Source organism: Mesoplodon densirostris, chromosome 4, assembly GCF_025265405.1.
Source record: "Mesoplodon densirostris isolate mMesDen1 chromosome 4, mMesDen1 primary haplotype, whole genome shotgun sequence".
NCBI lineage: Eukaryota > Metazoa > Chordata > Mammalia > Artiodactyla > Ziphiidae > Mesoplodon > Mesoplodon densirostris.
The window spans coordinates 144,623,166-144,631,640 of NC_082664.1; positions in this window are offsets into that span (position 1 = coordinate 144,623,166).

An 8,475-nucleotide genomic window follows, 5' to 3' on the forward strand; every position below is an offset into this window, starting at 1 on the left:
GATTAGACATATGATATGATATGTTATTAATATTATACAACCAAGGGTTGTCACTCACCAGAACACAGAGCAGCAACCCACTCAAACATGCCTGACCTCATATGAATGTGAGAAGACTAAGAGAAGAAAAGGTACCACAGGTTAATCAGGGCAACGCCCTTAATGCAGAGGTTGGAAATCTCAAAGGGGAAAAGACACACTGCAGGCAAAGAGCACATATGGGGTCTCCCCGTACATGTGATCCTGACCCATGCAGATGTGGTGACACCCACACATTCCCCACACCCTTTACCTGGGGTCACATGTCCACACTCACCACGGTGACCCCACCTCCCCAGACCCTGCATTTAAGTCACACTTTCTCTCTCAACAGGTGACGCCTCCTACCGAGACCCCTCCACCTGAGTCACATGTCCACAGTCCCAGGGTGAACCGCCTCCCCTGACTCCCCCAACTGGGCTCACACTTGCACAGTCTCCAGGGTGACCTCACCTCCCCAGACCCTGCACCTGGGGTGACATGTCCCCTTGGTCAGGACACCATGGCTCTGCTGGTGGCTCCCCTCATGTGGAAACAAGCTGTGCTCCTGGGACCTCCTGGGATGGGAAAAAGTGGCAGGTGGGTCTCCTCTCCCCACACTTATCCCAGAGATGTCCTCCTCTTTTCTCTTTGGTTCTGTTGATTTTACCTGTTTTTAAAGCTTTCATGCTAGAGTTGAACACACTACTTGGTTCTGGCAGGCTCAGTCCTTTCTTGTCTCACATACTTGTTGAGATAACTCACAGGACAGCAGGGCTGAAAGCTGAGGGGCAGCTCTGGAGGCTTCTGAGTAGGGACGGTAGACTGGAAGGAGAGCTCAGCAGCAGCCTCAGCTCTTACCCATCGGCCTTTTGCCCGATCTGCGTGCCCTGCAATCAATTCACCAGCTAAACCTGCCTCCCTACGCACCATGCACGTGCTGGTGAATTGGAATTATTGCCAGGTAGCCCTCCTGCAGATTCTCCACGAGCCCCAGGGAACGTGAACCTTGCAGGGATTAAGATTAAGGCCCCAACCATAGCACTGACCCTTGGGAGGACCAGGTAACCACACTCAGAAGAGAGGCTGTTACTTAGACAAGCCCACCTCAGCTCCAGACCCCAGACATCTAAGCACTGACCTTCAGATGCAGGCACGGAGCTTCCCAGTACTGAGGCCAGGCTGGGTTTCTACCTGGGTTCCCATAGTCCTAGCGTACACAGAACATGGTCAGGTCTAAATCTTCTTAGTATAGACAACACATGGTCATCTCTAAACATAATCAGTAGACAGGACATACAGAGGTCTAAATCTACCGTGTAGACAGAACTTGATCATGTTTAAACTAGCTTAGGGCTGATCTCATAGGAGGTACAGATCACACACATGGGTCTCTCATCTTTGGACACCCGCATCAGGAAAGTGAACAAAATCTTTGTCATTAAACATTTCAAGAGGCAAAACCGAAAGGTTACCAATATCACTGGCCACCTGATGGTCAGGATCCACGGGTGAGCCACGAGCTTCTGAGAGTGCAGCCCAGTCTGCTGCCAGGCCAGATAAGAAGTGGCCTGATTCCAGCCTCCCAGGCTTCCAGAAGGAGGCGGCCGCACTGGAAGCCCAGGCAGGACAGTCCTGCATGGTCCGGGCCGGGAGATCCGGTCTGTCCATTCCGCTGGCCGATTCCGGGCGGGGTGCTCAGGGCCGCTGAGAGCCCTGCACTCAGGTCCTGCTTCCCTGCAGCATGTGTGTGTGTGTGTGCGTGTGTGTTTGTGTGTGTAGAGGGGACGGTGGCTGACGGCTCCCATGGCTCTGGTCCCGGGCACCACGCTGTCTTAGAGGGGAGGCACGGGGAGAGGTAAGGGCACAGAAGCCGTTGGAGAGGAGAACCCACTGTGGAACTCCTTGCACACTGGCTCGCCCCACCTGGTGACCCACCATCGTGGGCCGCGTGTCACCCCCCACCCCCCACCCCCGAGGGCAGGGCGCCTGCTCTTTCAGAAGCACAAGGTCTCACATGAAGAAAACCCAGTGGGGACTCTCACGCCCCCACTCCTGCTGCTGAGTTTGGGAGAATGAACCACCTTGACTGGGCGATGGGACCCTGTGAGGAAAGAGGTGGCGGCCCCATCCAAGTTGGGGCCTGGCTGAGAGATGGGAACACAGGAGCCAAGTGCAGAGCCTGGAGGCCAGGCCAACAGGAGGGGCACCCCCGGCCTTGGCCAGGCTCTCCAACTGTGACACTGTAGCTTTAGGGGACCTGGGGCAGGTGACTGAATGTAATGGGGGTCTAAACTGGACCCTGAATGGGGCTTAAAGAAGGTGTGAAGGATGTTACTGAGACAGTCACAGTCATTGGAAGACAGATTCTGTGTCAGGACCTCCTGCTCCATCCATTTAAATCCCTGAGATCTGTGACCTTTACGTGGCCACGCAGGATTGTTAGAGCAGCTGCGTGTGGATATATCTGCAAGGGGTTCCAGCAAACACACAGTTGTGCACACAGGCGGGCACAGCACACACACAAACATATGCAGGTGCACAACACAAATATATTCACACACCAGCATATGAACACACATGCACGCATATGCCCATGCACACACTAACGTGAGCAAGTGCACACTAACGTGTGCAAGTGCACATACCTATGCACGTGCACAGCATATGTATGCAAACAGGCACATGCAAACACATGTACATAGCACACACACAGGGAATAAAGTGAATCCATAAAGTGAATCCATAAAGCATTAAGTCCTGAACACAAGTGAAGTTGACATGTATTTTTCCCTTTTCTTAGCTTTGATGTTTTTCACAATAAAAAAGTTTAAGAAAAAAGTTAATGGCAAATGACTTTTGATTCATAGGATTTTCTGACGTTATTCCACAAGTATTATGACAGGAGAAATGAATGTAGATATTACATGTGTCCACTAATGGATGAATGGAGAAGAAAAACATGGTCCATCAATACAAGGGAATGTTATTCAGCCTAAAAAGGAAGGCAATTCTGACACAGGCTGCAGCAGGGATGAACCTGGAGGGCATTAATGCTCAGTGTTGTAAGCTAGACACAAAAAAACAAACAGTGCTTGATCCACTCATACAAGGTCCCTAGAGCAGTCGGAAACACAGAGACAGAAAGTAGGATGTTGAGTGCCAGGGGCTGAGGGAGGGACAATGGGGACTGAGTGTTTAATGGGGACTGTTTCAATTTTGCAAGATGAAAAAGTTCTGGAGGACGATAACGGTCAGGTTTGGACAACGGTGCAAATTACTTCTTGACCCTGAAATGTGCACTTAAAAATGGTTAAGATAGTAAAGTTTATGTTTTGTGTATTTGACCACAATTTTTCAAACTTTTTAAGAAAAACAACAGGAAGTAGTCCATGAATACCACAAGATGCACAACTTCACTAACAACCGAGGGATTAAAACCATACGAAAACTACTGTGCACACACCTACCAGAATGGCAGACATGAAGACACAGTATCAAATATCAGCAGGATGTGGAGCAATGGAAAGCCTGGTGTGCAGTGGGGGGTGCAACCACTTCTGAAACAATCGGGCCTTAGAGAGTGAAGTCCGTGCACACAGACCCACAGTGTTCCTCCCAGCTGAACACAAAACCCCCAGCCCTGCACCAGGACACACGGACATGGACTCTGCAGCCATAGGAGCCAAACCTGAAAGAACCTGAAGGCCATCACAAGCGGATGAAGAAATGAACCATGCACGCTTCTATGAAGGAATATTCCACAGCAATGGAGTACATTTTGTTTAAAGGTAGTAAAACTATAAAAATTATTTTTTTAAAGAAACAATATTCACAAGATGAAAGAATCTATAATTCTGGCACTTAGCGATTGTCGAATGCTCCTAAAAATAGATTGTTGTGGAAACGTTTATCATAAGGAAATTGACATATTCTCTAGGAAGGACGGGGTGAATGGGCCTGCTACATTTTCTACATTGAAGACATATACAGGTTGTGATTCTACTTCTGTTAAATCAAGTGGGGCTTCATTGGATTTCTGCTACTGTGGAGATAATCAAATTCTGGGTAGGGGTCAGGAGAAAATTAGTCATAGGTGTTCTCCTGTAATAATTACTGTTGAAAGTGTAAATGATCCATTTATCAGTAAGACTGAGAATAGAATAACTGCTACATTACTTCATATGAGATTGTGTGCTACTGTCCCTAGAGCTCCAGTGAGTGAATATTTTGAATGTGAAGCTCATCCAGATTTGAGGATGGAAAAAATGTCTAGGTGTGATATGGCTAATATAAATAATATGCCTACATTTATATTAATTAGTGGATAAGGTACGGGAAGGGGAATTCATGTTGTGAGAGCCAGGGTTAAGGCTAGCATTGGGGCAATAATATATAAATTGATGATGTTGATGGACATAGTGGTTCTTTAATAAGTAATTTGAATGCCTCAGCAATGGGTTGTAGTCATCCATGGGGGCTGATGATTTTTGGCCCTTTCTGGATTTGTATATAGCCTAGGATTTTCCATTTAGTTAATATGAGGAATGCTATGGTGAATTAAATTGGGTCATTTGTGAAAGAATGTTGATTATAAACATATTCTTAGGAAGAGGACTTGAACCAGTGCAGATAAAGGTTTCAGTTTTACATAATTACCGGGATCTGCCAGCGTAACAAATCCGGTTCTACAGTAGGGTATGTATAAATTAATTGAATGTAGATTATATCATCATTTAGTTTGAAGACATTTTGTAGAGTAAGCCGTATTACTCTTGTCCTTTCATACTGGGAAAAATCTGCAATAGATAGAAACCAAGCAGGATGACTCCAGTCTGAACTCAGATCACGTGAGACTTTAATCATTGAACAGACAATTAATAGCAGTTATACCATTGAAATGTCATGATCCAGCATCAAGGTCATAAACCATATTGCCGATATGAACTCCAGAATACAATTACACTGTTATCCCTAGTAAAACTTGTTCCATTGATCAGTGTTTTAGAAGAACAGGTGATAAAGCATTTTGACTAGCTAGTCTAAATTTTGATGACTCAGAGGTGGTTTTATTCTCCAAAAAGTAAATGGCTCATGGGCTCAAGGCACACCAGCTTCAGTAGTTGTGGCACACAGGCTCAGTAGTTGTGGCCCACTGGCTTAGTTGCTCCGTGGCAAGTGGCATCTTCCCGGATCAGGGATCGAACCTGTGTCCCCTGCATTGGCAGGTGAATTCTTAACCACTGCATCACCAGGGAAGTCCCAGAATCGCAGTCTCCCTTTTAATATACCTTAAGCCCAAAGAATCCTTGGAAAATTGTTACAGAGAATAAGACAATAAAATATTGTAAGGACTATAACAGAAACATATAGTACACAGTTCATATAGACACATCCCAAGCAGTTACAAAGTATATTAAAAGGGAGGCTGCAATTTTATTTTTTAATTATTTTTTTAACATCTTTATTGGAGTGTAATTGCTTTACAATGATGTGTTATTTTCTGCTTTATAACAAAAACAATCAGTTATACATATGCATATGTTCCCATATTTATTCCCTCTTGCATGTCCCTCCCTCCCACCCTCCCTATCCCACCCCTCTAGGTGGTCACAAAGCACTGAGCTGCTCTCCCTGTGCTATGTGGCTGACAGAGACTGCAATTTTAAAAGAATAAGATAAATTATACCCACAAACTCCCAATCTTTCCTGAAACATTGCAATCTGAAACCCTATTGCAGGAAGCAGAAGATTCCAGGAGACATTCTACAAATGAAGGACTCTAAACCCTGTGGTTGGATAAGGAATTCTGGAAGGAAGGTATCCTCACCCAAGGAGGGCAGGTTCCTATACTTCTCTAACATCACATCCCTGTACAATTCCCATTGATCTTGGTCCAGGCATTCTCACTCCTCTTGAGAGAAATCTATGGCCATAACCTGGAACTTCAGCAGTCCCTGAAATTAAAAGTACACATACCGTGTGGCCACGGGAAGTGTTCATAATGTGACCCAAGAAGAAAAGAGCAAGTTAAGAGAACTGGTTTTAATTTAGAAGTGTCTTCAATTACCCACTAATATATATATATATATATATATATATATATATATATATATATATATATATATATATATATTTTTTTTTAGCAAAGTAACTTTCTCTACCTTATTTCTAACTACAAGAAAAGAGTGTGGCATGTGATCCACAAAACCAGTATAGAGACTATACTTATCTGGAAAAGAAATGATAAAATGATGGTTTCAGCACAGGCATATGCTTTTTTTTTTTTTTTTTTTTTTGTGGTACGCGGGCCTCTCACTGTTGTGGCCTCTCCCGTTGCGGAGCACAGGCTCCGGACGCGCAGGCTCAGCGGCCATGGCTCATGGGACCAGCCGCTCCGCGGCATGTGGGATCTTCCTGGACCGGGGCACGAACCCATGTCCCCTGCATCAGCAGCAGACTCTCAACCACTGCGCCACCAGGGAAGCCCAGGCATATGCATTTTTGAGTGTTTTATTTATATCAAATTGGATAAAATGTGTGTATTTCTCAGACAGAAAAGACACGTCGAGGTAGGAATGTACCTTTCAACTATTCATGGGTACACAAGTACACTGGGGAGATTTTTAAAAGTTCAGATTTTGAATCAGTAGGTCCGGTGGGCCTGAGTTCTATTTTTTTAACAAACTCATTTTTAACTAGTGATGCCACAGTCTCTGATTCATTAACGACAATTGTGAATAGCAAAGACATAATTAGAAAGGTAAAAATTCATATTTAACTTTGAACTTAAAGTGTTTTATGGATTTTACACCTTTAATAGGATATTAAGCACAGCAGCAACAATCATTTGTGAATATTTACTGTAGACTGTGTATCTTTCTAACTTTTTAGTGTAGGATTCCAAGAAAAAGGCCTGGGCTGCGGTCACAGTGGGCGGGGCCCCCAGGCCGGGCCGCCCCTCCAGGACCCCCGTTGGGGCCCTGCGCTCCTGGCGACTCCCTTCCCCGGAGCCCCCTCCCTCCCGGAAGGCCTCGGGGCAGAGCGGTCCCATCCCCTGCGCCCAGAACGGAGCTCGTGTTTCCGCAGAGCTGGAACTCCCGGCTCGGGGTCTCTTCCCTCCGCCGTCACGGAAGTGCCCCGGAGCCCGAGGGGAGGGCGGCCTCGCTGAGGCTGCCGGCTCTGGAGGAGCCCCGGCGGCCGAAGCCGCGACAGCCGTGGGGACGGCGGGCCGGGTAAGTGGGCGCCGACCGTCCGCCTGGTCCGGTGCCCTGGCGGCAGGGCAAGACCAGCTTCTGAGGGGCAGGGGTTCGCTGCCACCCGCCGCTGCTGTGCAGAAAGAGCGGCCCCCAGCGTGTGGTCCCGGGGAATTTCGGTCCCTCCTCTCGCCCCTGGCCTCGGCCTGGCTCGTGGGGCCTGGAGGACGTGGGGAGAGGGTCGGCTTGAGCGTCCTAAGGGCAAACGGGGCAAGGGAGGCGCAGGGTCCGGCTGCAGCGTCAGCGCCCCTCCTCCCGACTGCGGGGAAAGCGGCTGAAAACTCCTCCCGAGGCTCGCAGGCTCCTTATATAGACGAATCCCTCTGAGCTCCTTCCTCCCTGAGCTAAAGTACCGGCGGGAGGGGACAGGGCAGGGGACTGGCGCAGGTAATGGGGACCATCAACAGTTGATTGTTAACTAAGGAAAACCAGCTCTCCCAACGTGAGGAATGTAGCGCTTTTCTTTGTATGCGAAGATGCCAGAGTCTGGGCTCACTGAATTCCTTCCTTTGATATGCACCTCAGCTCTCTGGGGCCTGCATTCTGTATTTGTATATCCTGAGTTCCTCAGGGCCTGTGGCTCACACTGGAGGGCTGCAAGTGCTGATGACTGTGACATCCTTTGTCTACTGAGATGGCAAGGAATATTCCATTTCTCACAGGCTTGAGGGGCAGACAGTGAAAAAGTTTCAGAGAATCTCGCTCAGCATGTACTTTGGTTTACATATAGATACTATTTATGCTTCAGTGTGCTAATAGAGGTTCTCATGTCTAATCAACTGGTACTACTGCCCTCTACGTATTAATTTCATCAGTATCATAAGATAAATGCCTATAGAATTGACCTAATCCATTTAAATAGGATAATGATTTTTAAAGGAAACATAATAGAAATATAACAACAAAACCTTTACCACTAAAGGCTGTGTCTGGATCAACCTAAATAAATGTTGCATTGTTAAAATATTGAAAGATGTATTCAATAGAAATATCAACAAAAATGACAAATAATAAGGGCAGCAGAATGTTGAAATGTTCTATCTTTATCATTAAAGTGGCAGAAAATCATTTATTAGTAGGCACTGGGGGCAGCAGATGCCTGATTTTATATCTTTTTCATATTTGTACAGTTGTTTCAACAAGTAACTTAAAGACAAAATGGAAAAACAAGGAGGTTTGTGCCTGAGATCATGTTGATTTG